This window comes from Pocillopora damicornis, chromosome 10 (genome assembly GCF_964200805.1).
Source record: "Pocillopora damicornis chromosome 10, jaPocDami1.2, whole genome shotgun sequence".
In the NCBI taxonomy this organism is placed as follows: domain Eukaryota; kingdom Metazoa; phylum Cnidaria; class Anthozoa; order Scleractinia; family Pocilloporidae; genus Pocillopora; species Pocillopora damicornis.
The window spans coordinates 8,117,639-8,130,138 of record NC_142679.1 but is presented as its reverse complement, the minus strand read 5'-3'; the positions used below and the strand labels follow the sequence as shown (position 1 = coordinate 8,130,138).

Below are 12,500 nucleotides of genomic sequence, written 5' to 3'. Positions count from 1 at the left end.
GTAGACTTCATAAACGATGCTATTTTGACGAAGGATCGCACGCTGCGCAATAGCCAATATGGCAACTGAATTGTACGAGTCTCGGAAAACCAAGTTCCCCAAATGCAAATTAGCCGAAACTTTGCCGAGAGACAGAACAATAGAAACCCTACCATAAAAGGAAAACACATCGTAACAAATCGGTTTTTTTCGTGCAAATATCGTGAAAATACCGTTTTCCACCAATCAGAGCATCGGAAATTAATAAGATAAGCCAATTAAGGAGACTACTTATGCGCAAGCCCTGTGCCTCGCCCCTTTCCTTCTTAGGCGAACCATTACTTAAATTGCTTTTGCATGTAAAAGCTGGTCTCAAGAACCAAATAACAGAGTAAATCTGTTGATTCAACTGGCGGAAGACAGTCAGGTTCGAAGTGTTTCCCCTCTATCAAGGCAGGATCGATTCCAATCGTCGAGATTTTCTTAACGTAGTGCTCTCTGACTTTCCCATCCAGCTTTTTAGCGTAATCAGACAGTGGAATTTGAACATTGTCAGGATCAGATGAAGAATTTTTTTCCCTCGGAAGCCATAATTTTGGACTGTGAACTGAGAAGAATTATAACTTTGGACTGTGTTTGCATATATTTCTTACTGAAACACATGACTCGGATGTGCACCAACATGGCAGAAATTAATTCTGTGACGTCAAATGAAAACGATCTTTATAGTGGCTCCTAAAGGAGCCGTTTTTTTTGGTTGGTATACATTATTAACTTATTTTTATAATTCTACTGTTCCATTAAGATAAGAGCAGGCCTTCAGTAGTCGTCTGGCTGACCTTTCCCCGGCCTCGTACTGGTCCCACAGCTCAAATATTCTCTGCTGTAGCTCCCTATGCTTTCGTCGCTGGATTCGTCGCAGCTTCCTCTCTGATACCAGGCGGATCTGGATCGCTGTTAGTTTCACTTCCCTGCAAAGAAGCTGGATTAGGAAGTACATGGGCAGTTGTGCTCTTCCAGAAGCTCGGCGATTTAGGCCATTGTGCCAACCTTCCATGTTGTTGTTCATTCGGATGGCCTGTTTGTAGCATGTCCAGTCTGTTGGAGCCCAGGTGCTGCCGTTGATCCAAGTACTGGATACATATTCAGCAAAGTCAATTAGTGTTCTCGACGTAGTGCATCGAACATTGGATGTATTTCTCGTTCTGGTAAGAACGGCAGGGCCATCATTTTTTGACAAAGGTATGTCCCCTGGTCATGGCTGTAAGCGGTTTGGAGACTGAGGTCGTGCACCTAGTAAATAATACATAGAAAGTTAGTAGTATAAAAATATAAATCTAATCGCGTTCTGTTGTACTCTGCTTGGCAGCACTACTCACTATCTTTTCATTCCATTCTAGAACGTGTTTTTAAGTTTTGAACGCCCGTAAGATTTATACTTAAGCAATTAAATTATTTGCTCTCAATATCTATTGTACGATAGTTCATACAACTATCACACAATACAATTGAGCACATGAATATTGAATCAAATTTATCTTACCTTTCTCCAGAGGGCTTGCGTCCAGTGAAACACACATCCATGGAGCTGCACTTTTGGGACTGACAGCAGGATTTCAATTAGTTCCTCGAAGACCTTATGGTAGTCTGACTTTTTGCGTCCGGACATCAACACGAACAGGAGCAGGACTTGTTTCGCGTGGTCGTCCTTTCTGACGAAGGCATTCACCGTCATAAGCTGACTGAAAGGTCTGCGGCACAGCTTGAATGTGGCGTCGATGTACCAAGACTTGGCACGGGCAAGGAACTTGAGCTGCTGATCAGTGGCAAAAACCAGGTGTCTCCAACTCCAGAATCTCAGGTCAGCGTGCAGGAACTCTGATGGGATATGGTCAGTTGCTAGTTCAAACTCTAAGTCCTGTGGGTCTTTGGGTCTCAGTCTCTGATGGCGATGGTTAGCTGCCCTTGCAATGTTTTCTGGCCTGGGCAAACTGGGGCACGGGACGTCATCAAGGTCTTCTAACAGGACATCTTCGACGATGGCGGACGCTGGTTTGAAGACATCTGCAACTGCTCTGGCCTTGACTTTGTAAGTGATCTTTGCGGCTAACGCTGCTCCGACGTCGGCTGGATGGTTGTGAGTGTTGGATCCGAGCTCGTATACACTGTTACTGCATTCTGACGTTGGCTCTACATGGGTTGACCTAGTAAAAAAGAAAACATTTTTAACAAGCTTAAAATCTGTGGTTTTTTTTTTCAAAACCTCTGTTGATACCTTTCGTCCCATCTTTAATGTAAAGATCTTACTTTAAACTGGCGAGTAAAAATCAAAAGTCAATCAGCTATATTTACCTTAAGTCTTATGGTGCACACCCAGTCGGTTGCATTGGCTCTACAACATTTGATGCCATAGCTGAAGCCTTGTTGGTACAGTTGTTAATGACCTGGAAACTGATGTCCAAGGGGTTGGAGAGGTTTTGCCCCGCGGTTGGCGATTCAGCTAAGGACGACTCATCATCCACAGTTAAGTCGGACTGATTGGCTGGAGACGGGGGCTTGAAGTCAGGGTCAGGACTGAATGGTAAGTCGGACAGATTGGATGGAGACGGGGATTCGAACTCAGCGTCAGGACTGAATGGTAAGTCAGACCGATTGGCTGGAGACTGAGGCTTGAAGTCAGCGTCAGGACTGGCTGGTAATATGTTAATATGTTATAATATGTTTTCACGATGAAATCGTTTGTGTTGTCTTTAAACAGTCGGGTTTTTACGAACAAATCAGATTTGCATCTTCTTCAGTGAAAGTAACGTATGATGAAAGTAAAGTATGATCAAAGATGGATCATATCTTATAAAAGGGAAAAATAGTGAAGTGCTTTGTGATCACATGGACATGTTGTCGTGATGAAAGTTCTCTATTCTGGTTGCTATGATCAACACATGGTTTCACATCTTTTCGCATTTATGTTCAATCTAAACATGATTTTGCATATTTGTCAGTCTAAAACTAATAAATACTGTAAAGAAAGGTTAACTTAGTAATGAAAAGCAGGTTCATCTTTACTCAAGACTGATAAAAAGTAAAGCGATGTTGAAATAATGAAATCAAGGTTTACTTTGGTCTGGTTGCTATGATCAACGTGTATATGTATAGTTGTTTCCGGTAGTCCCAGATTCCATGCACACGGCAGGTACTTCACAAGTTTCAAATTGGCCTTCACAAGTTTCAAAATGGCCGTCACAACAGACGGTGTATACTGTTTACTAGTTTTGTAAGATTAGAAGTTTACACGCTTAGTTTACACTTGGAACGAAGTGACTATTCTTTGGAACAAAGTGACTACTTGGTGGAACGAAGTGACCAAAGGATGGAATGAAGTGGTTTGGAACAAAGTGGTCATGGAACGAAGTGACCGGATACCGGTCGGCGCATCGCACAAAGACCTGATTTGGCGGGAAATTATGAAAATATTTTTCGCAAAAGCTGTTTAGAAGGTCTCTGAACATAATTCGAAAATGCCAAACTTACGAAGCGTAAGAGAATGTCTACTTTTCGGCTTTGAAGAAAACCTACTAAACGATGAAGAATTTATTCTTCTTTACGATATAAATACTTCAAAGAACCCTGATTTCCCCTACTGGCAGTACGACCCACGGTTTGCATCTTCTAACTTCTTATTAAGAGTTTTGCCGATGCCAATTAGTAGGGAATTACAATACTCAAAATGTGATAAAACAAAACTCCTATATAGAACTAGCAGTGTACTGGAAGGCACCAGGCGTTTAAGGCGGCGGAGTGCGGCTATCTTAGCAAATACTTTCTTTAACATCTCTTTTATGTGTTCTTGAAAAGATAACTTATTGTCAAGCTAAACTCCGAGGATCTTAAGGTGCTCTTTAATGTCAATAGAAGCGCCGTTAAACTTTAAGTCATAGTGGTGGGTATTTTTGCCAAGGACCATTGCTTGTGTCTTGTCTCCATTGGCCTGAAGATAGTTGTGGTCAAGCCAGGAGGATAGTCTTTCCATGTCTTGGTTTAGCGAGAACTGGAGTACAGTCGGGTTTTTGTCTGCCATATACTGGGTAGTATCGTCTGTGTAGAGACAAAGAGAGGAGTCATTTACAGCTTCGTTCATGTCATTCATAAAAATGTTAAACAAAAGGGGGCTAAGAAGACTTCCCTGTCATCGCTTGAGAAACTTTAACCAAGCTTGGCTTTCCCCTGCCAATCTTCAAACCTATGCTGATGTCATTCATGAGGCTGGAGCTCCCTATACAAACTGTTGGGGATTTGTTGATGGGACAGTCAGGCCGGTTTGTAGACCTGGAAATTTACAGAGGAGTTTATACAATGGACAGAAAAGGGTTCATGCTATCAAGTTCCGATCCGTGGTTGCCCCTAATGGACTAATTGCTAACTTGTGCGGTCCAGTTGAGGGGAGGCGACACAATAGTGGCATGTTAGCTGATTCTGGCCTGTTACCGCAGTTATAGCTTCACTCTCGCTCGCCTTTAGGAAATCCTTTATGCATTTATGGTGACCTAGGATACCTGTTGCGACCTCAGCTACAAACACCATTTAGAGGCTTGCATCTCACACCACTACAGCAGCAGTTCAATACTTCCATGAGCACTGTTAGATCAAGTGTTGAATGGGTTTTCGGAGACATAATCAACTATTTTAGCTTCCTTGATTTTAAGAAAAATTTAAAGATAGGGTTAAGTGCAGTGGGGAAAATGTATATTGTTTGTGCACTGTTAACTAATGCTAGAACGTGTTTATATCCAACATCCACAAGTACTTTTTTCAACTTAGGAACACCTTCATTACAAGAGTACTTTTCTTAAGTCATGTATATGCAGCTTGGTTGACTGTGTTGCTTTACTTGAGCTTTACATTTCTGCATGGTTTAAAATTTTAAAATGGAATTGTATTATGTCAATGCCTAAGTTTACCACAATTAGCCTGCTTGAAGGCATTTTTTAGGCTCCATTCATTATTCCTTTTATTCAGAGGGGGAAGTGAGATGGCTCAGTCTTATTTGGCTTAAAATGGGAATTCAACTATTATACAACTTCAGGTAGGATAGTTTTTCATTTTTGTTAAGCCTGTGGGCAACCTCTGTTCAGAAGGGAGAGGGCGAGGGGGGTGTTTGGAAGAAGGAAAAGATATTTCTTTATTTCTCTTTCAACCCTCAGAAAGCTTACTCACAGGCTCCAAAATTAAAAACAGTTAGACCATATATCAACTTTAATCTGCATGACGGAAAGTTATGCAACCAGTTCATTTCACAATAATAGCACATATAACAGTGTATCTAGTGCATTAAAGCATTTATTTTTACGTAACAAAAGGTGAGGTTGGCATTCTGAAAAACTCTTTGAACCCTCTCTGACTGAAGGCATTGTCATAAGTCATGTAATGTTATACCTTTTCTATTTAAATAAATCAGTAAGTTGAAAAGGGACTGTGATCCAAAAGCCTAGTACTCTTCTGCACACTAATATGAAAAGCCAATCAATGAAAAAGGTAAAATACCAATAAAATCATCACAATTCATGTTTTTGCCATTTCAAACACAACAGTAAACAGTTCTAAGAATCAAACATGAAATCAATCCCTAAAAAAACATCCAGGGAATTTTAATAAATACGATCAGCCTCAGATCAGTCATTTCTTTTATATCAGTTAGTTCTTAGATAGTTTCTCTACAACATACAAATAAAGCTGTGACTGCTGCTGCATCATCATTTGGTATTGCTGCTGCATATTTACCTGTTGTGTCTGAAAATTTTCAAGCATTTTAGCCATATTTTCAGTTGCTGAGGCATGTTTTCGTGTTGCTTCCAGATGCAATTCCTTTTATTGTTCCATTTCTTCCTTCCTCATTTTTAAATCTTCTTCTCTTAATTCATGGTCTTTCTCAGCTTTACTTTGCTAATAGAGCATGGTTTCTGATCTGGTCTTCTTGGGCCTTTTCCTGGAGCTCCCTTGGCTTTGTTCTGCCTCTTCGGAGTGTCTTTTTCTGGTTTTAGCGAGACTTTCTAAAGCCTTCCGACAGACTTCTTTGGCATCTTTGCGATCTTTCAGACCTTTCTCCTGCTTTTCTTTTGCATCTTTGTCGTAATTTTCTGATGCCTCTTTCAGATTTTCCATGATATTTTGCAGTAGTTGGTCTAATTCCGTTTCATCAACGCTTGACCCACTGGAGCCTTCCTGGGCCCTCTTTTTTCATTTTGGTTGGTTTACCAACGTATGGTCCACTTACAGCGAGAAACGGTTTAAAGAGACTTTCAGGATATCTAGATCTACATTTATGCTTCTACTTGGTCACATTGTAACTTAATTGAAAAAGACACCATCACTGAAGAGCCTATATCCCTGGAAGGTCGATTAGCAGGTATCCAGTCAACTCGCCGACGGACCAACTCGCCGACGCCAACTCGTTGACATATAAAATCGAGTAGAGACGTCGGCGAGTTGGTCCTCAATCCAATACAACTTATTAGAAGTTAAACATACAGAAAATTAAATGATATTTGGTAAAAAAAAAACACTGGTGAACATTGGTGAACATCAAACAGAAGCTTGAACATTGGTGAACATCACCAATGACTATAATGACTTAAGACGCAAACTATTTATTGTGCGACAACAACACCGTAAAGACTCATCATGTCAATCGCTCAGATTTTTTAAAGAAAACTTGGCTTTCTAGATCTTTAGTAAAAAGCAATTCTTTCTATTTGCAACAAAATTTATAAAGATATCAAGGCGAATAAAGCGAAGTAAACATCGCCAATGACTATAGTTTTGTCCTTTACGACGCGAGAGAGCAAGATAGTGAGTCTGAGTCCAGTAAGCTTCTTTGAACACAAACTTTAATCACTTGAGAGGCAGGTTACCTTTAGAGCTAACGAAACAACCACAACGCGATAGCGACTCTCTCATTATAAAATATGTTTTTTCCCGTGTAACCCGAGAACTGACACGTGAGTAGTCCGAAGTGATTACATAACAGTTGAGAGTTACATAAGAAAGAAAAAAGCAAACGTTGATGTCCGGAAGGTTTTTTTTGCATATCATAACATCTTTCCCTTTTTCCTATTTTTCTTTTTTTTTTTTTTTTTAACTATAACTCAATGTCAAACTTTTTAGGTGGCTTGATCAATCGTCCATGTCGTGTCCGTATTTCAGTTGTAGTAGCTTCGTGAGGTGGTCTTGCACTCAGCTCTGTTTGAGGTGTTGGGGGTAGTTGAGATCTTGGAGGGGACATGGATGTTCCTACTTGAGAACTTGCTGGAGGGGGTTGGTCCTGTTCCTGCAGATTGTCTGGAACGGTCAGGTCATCTTCGTCCATTTTGAAGGGGGTTTCTTGAAGTGGTTCCATGGTAGAACGCAACTGCTTGCGATTACGCCTGTAGGATCTACCATTGACTTCAACCTTGTAACTGCGAGATGCCACTTTAGAAGAAACAACTGCTTTTGACCACTTTGTTTCTCCAGGCATCTTCATGCGCACTATGTCACCTGATTTGAGTTCTGAGAGTTGTTTAGCATGTTGGTCGAAATGTTTCGCTTGCTTGACACGATCCCTTTTGAGAAGATCACTAACTGTTTGGTCAGTCTTGAGTAAAGACTCTGAGAAGGGTAGAAGTGTCTTAGTTCGGCGACCAAAAAGTCGTTGGCACGGAGACATACCTGTCGCAGCAGTGGGGGTGTTGTGGTGATCCAATAAACCAAGATATGGATCGGATTGAGACAGAAGAGCTTTCTTCATTAAAGTCTTGCAGGTTTTGACTGCGCTTTCGGCCATCCCATTAGCTTGTGGATAGTGTGGTGAGGTGGTGATATGAGTGAACTTCCACGTTACTGCAAATCTTCGGAACTCTGAGGATGAGTACTGAGGACCGTTGTCAGAAACTACGTAATCGGGTACCCCATGTCGCGAAAAATGCATCTTCAGCTTGTGAACGACTGTCTGGGACGTAGTATCGGCAAGATGATCCAGCTCGATAAAGTTGCTGTAGTAATCAACTAATACGAGGTAGTTTCGGTTCTGGAAGGTAAACAAATCTGTTCCAACTCGTTGCCATGGCCTGTCAGGAACTGGGTGAGGCTGAAGAGGTTCACTGGCTTGTTCAGGTCTCACACTTTGGCATATAGAGCATTTATCAATACGATTCTTGAGTTGTGCAGACATTCCTGGCCAGAAGAAAACCTCTCTGGCCCTTCGAAGGCATGCTTGGAGTCCCTGATGGGACTTGTGTGTTTCCTCTATCATGTCACGGCGAAGGCTCTCTGGGACAACGATCTTCGTTCCTTTGAAAACTAGGCCATCTTGGAGCGTCATTTCATCTTGGTATTTGAAGAAAAGCTGTGCGCTTGTAGGTACCATGGAAGTTTTTGTAGGCCAGCCAGCGCGTATGACTTGTGACAACGCTAGTAAAGATTCATCCTTGGCCGTTTCCACTTGAAACTTGGCAAGTGTCGACTCTGATATCGATAAGTCTTCAACAAAGTTGACAGTTTCTAGATCTTTATAGCAGGATGAGGTGCTAGCATTTGGTACCTTTGACTGCTTAGGTAGAACGCGAGAAAGTGCGTCAGCGATGTACATCTCTTTGCCTGGCTTGTAAGTGAGATTCAGGTCAAATCTTTGAAGACGTAGCATCATACGCTGTAATCTCTTAGAAGCTGTATTGATTGGCTTCTTCTGTATAGCAATCAGTGGCTTGTGATCTGTTTCGACTGTGACGTGCTTGCCATAAATGTAATGCTCGAAGTGCTCACAAGAGAATACAACAGCTAAGAGCTCCTTCTCAATCTGTGCGTAATTTTGCTCTGTCGACGTCAGTGCCCTGTTGGCGTAGTGAACTGGCTGTCCTTCCTGAAGTAGAGTTGCGCCAATGCCATACTGTGAGGCATCGCACTGTATGGTGACATTCTTACTCACGTCAAAGTACTGTAGGACTGGGGCTTTAGTGATGAGCTCTTTTATCTCCTTAAAGGCTTTATCTTGGGGGTGTTGCCAATGCCATTCTATTTCCTTCTTTTCCAACTGTCTTAAGGGCTGTGATGCTGTAGACAGATGTTGGCAGAATTTCGCCAGATACTGCACCATTCCCAGAAACGTTCTGAGTTCAGCGAGATTGGTAGGCACCGGATAGTCCACTATAGCTTGTACCTTTAACGGGTCAGGTTTTAGACCTTCCGCTGTAAGGAGGTGTCCTATGAAAGGAACTTGTGACTGTCGAAGTTTCAACTTCTCGCTGTTGAGAGTGAGGTTTCTTTCTCTTGCGCGACTGAGGAAAGCCTTGAGATTCTGATCATGGTTGGCAATTGCAGCTTCATTAGAGTCTCCAAAACCGCAAACTAGGAAATCATCGGTGATGACTTCAACACCTGCGAGTCCTTCTACTAGCTCGTGCATTCGTTGTTGCCATACTTCTGGGGCTGAGTTTATTCCGAATGGCATTCTGAGCCATCGATAGCGACCAAAAGGTGTGTTCATGGTTGTCAAGTAACTACTCTTTCCATCAAGTTGTACCTGCCAGAATCGACATTTGGCATCTAACACGCTCAAGACTTTAGCACCACTAAGGCGAGTTGCTACTTCCTCAATAGTTGGAAGTGGATAATGCGAGCGTTTCACTGCGCGGTTGAGATCTCGAGGATCCAGACATACTCGTATTTTCCCGTTAGATTTCTTCACTATGACAAGGCTAGAGACCCATGATGTCGGTTCAACTACCTTGGCGAGGATACCACTCTTCACCATGTTATCCAACTCTAACTTGAGGGTATCTCGAAGTGGGACTGGCACTTTACGAGGGGGATGTACCACCGGGCGGAAACCTTCGTCCACTTGAATGGAGTAGGTTCCTTCAAGGCAGCCAATTCCAGTGAAGATATCGGTAAATTCATATAGGATAGGATCACTTCTAACATTTGACGAGACGTCAATTCTTTCGTCGTGAATCGCATTTACGTCAGCATCCAAGATTTTGACCAGGTTCATCTTTTCACACGTCGTTCGACAGAGGAGGGGTGTCAAATCTTGCTTCACAATGTGATAAAGAACTCCATATTTTCTTCCTTTCCGTTCAGTTAGTAAGCGGATTTGACCAAGTGGCCAGACTACAGTCTTGTTGTGCATGATGAGCCTTGTAAACGACTGTTCAAGGTTTGTACACTGTTTGTCTCCTGTAGCCCGGATGTAGGCACTTTTGGGGAGAATATTACATGAAGCACCTGTATCAATCTGAAGTTGTACTTGGGCATTATTGTTAAGGCACGCCGTTACATAAGCTGATGTGGGGGAGGGTTTGTGGCTGTAGATTTCACAATCTTGTACGTGATTGACAGAGCGAGAGTGGCATTTTTTTGCAAAGTATCCGTCTCTGCCACATTTGGTGCATTTCTTGCCAACTGCTGGACAAGCTGACTTTTTCATCTCGTGAACAGTACCACAAAACTTGCATTCTCGTGTGTATACATTGTCGGGGTTACCAGAACTTTTCCCTCTTGGCTTCCACGGAGGAGTCCGCTTCTTACCTGAAGTGTGTTTATGCGGTGTTGTGTCCTCAGTCTGGGTCTTAGGCGGTTTCGTTTTCTTGGCTTTTACCCTATTCACATTGGCTTCTTCAGTTGTCATGTCTAAAGCGCGTATATCAGTTAGCTCTTGTGTTCGCAGGATATCCAACGCGTTATCCAAAGTGAGATCTTTCTTCTCTAAAAGTTTCTTGCGTGACCGATCATTCTTGACTCCAAGGATGAGGCGGTCTCTTATCAAGCTGTCTCTTAGGGTTAGGAACCCACAGTGTTCAGAAAGGCGCATCAGTGCTGTGCAATATTGATCGACACTTTCTCCTGGTTCTTGCTCTCTCTTGTTGAAGAGGTACCGTTCATACGTCTGATTTCGCTGCGGCAAACAACGAGATTCAAATTTAGCCAGGACGTCATCAATATTGTCAGCGCTTTCGTCTTCAGCGAAGGTAAAGGTGTCAAACAATTGGACTCCTTCTCTTCCAACGATGTTAAGAAAATGAGCAACATGGACTGGGCCGTCCTTTTGACTTATCCCAGCCGCCCGTTCATAGATTTGCCATGCTCTCTTAAAGTGTAACCAGTTATCGCCTCTACGTGACCTGTCTTCGAGATTAAGAGGATCTGGAGGTTTGGCTAGCGGTACTGTGGTGGTATAGATCGGTGCAGCAGCCGATGAACCAGAAGGTTGCTGACTAGCAGAGGTCGAGGTCATGACCAATATAAAATAAACTTCCACCAACAACAACAAAGCTCGTGAAAACGTGATCCCACTCCTGACACCAAGTTTTGTCCTTTACGACGCGAGAGAGCAAGATAGTGAGTCTGAGTCCAGTAAGCTTCTTTGAACACAAACTTTAATCACTTGAGAGGCAGGTTACCTTTAGAGCTAATGAAGCAACCACAACGCGATAGCGACTCTCTCATTATAAAATGTTTTTTCCCGTGTAACCCGAGAACTGACACGTGAGTAGTCCGAAGTGATTACATAACAGTTGAGAGTTACATAAGAAAGAAAAAAGCAAACGTTGATGTCCGGAAGGTTTTTTTTGCATATCATAACAACTATATCCGCTTCAGACGTGAACGAGATAATTATTGTGTGACAACACCATTTGTGCGTTGACTTTTTACCAAGCGACTTGAGTTAAATAAATAAGACCGATTGACATGAGATCCTTATAAACTTTGTTGCAAATATAAAGAACTGCTTTTTACTAAAGATCTTGTCTAGAAAGCCAAGTTTTCTTTAATAAATCTGAGCGATTGACATGATGAGTCTTTACAGCGTTGTTGTCACACAATAACTTGTTCGCGTCTAAAGCGGATATAGTCATTGGCGATGTTTACTTTACTTTATTTGCCTTGAGATCCCTTTAAACTTTGTTGCAAATAAAAAGAATTGATTTTTACTAAAGATCTTGTCTAGAAAGCCAAGTTTTCTTAAAAAATCTGACCGATTATCATGACGAGTCTTTACAGTGTTGTTGTCACACAATAACTTGTTCGCGTCTGAAGCAGTTAGAGTCATTGGTGATGTTCACCAATGTTCGCCAATGTTTAAGCTTCTGTCTGATGTTCACCAATGTTCACCAGTGTTTTTTTACTAAATATCGTTTACTTTTCTGTGTGTTTAACTTCTAATAAGTTGTGTTGGATTGAGGACCAGCTCGCCGACGTCTCCACTCGCTTTTATACGTCGGCGAGTTGGCGTCGGCAAGTTGGTCCGTCGGCGAGTTGACCGTAATTCAATTAGCAATTTGTTTGTATCGACTTGCAAGAGGCGACTACTATTTCACTATAGCAGAGATGGCAGGAATCGGTGAGCGGACAGTCGGATACATTGTCAATGAGGTGACAACTGCAATCGTGGAGTGTTTATGGGAAGATACTGCCGAAATCAGAGGATGAATTCAGAAGCAAAATCCCAGATATGGAGGAGGCGTGGCAATTCCCTTGCTGTTGGTCAGCCG

General features: G+C 42.2%; 3 pseudogenes; 2 read left to right on the top strand and 1 right to left on the bottom strand.

The window, feature by feature from the left end:
- Positions 1-760: 760 nt before the first annotated feature.
- Positions 761-3,036, bottom strand: LOC149038745 (uncharacterized; annotated as a pseudogene).
- Positions 3,037-3,494: 458 nt separating this feature from the next.
- On the top strand, positions 3,495-4,826 carry LOC149038744 (uncharacterized; annotated as a pseudogene).
- Positions 4,827-12,460: 7,634 nt separating this feature from the next.
- LOC149038743 (uncharacterized) overlaps positions 12,461-12,500 on the top strand; it is a 1,223-nt pseudogene continuing 1,183 nt past the window's right edge.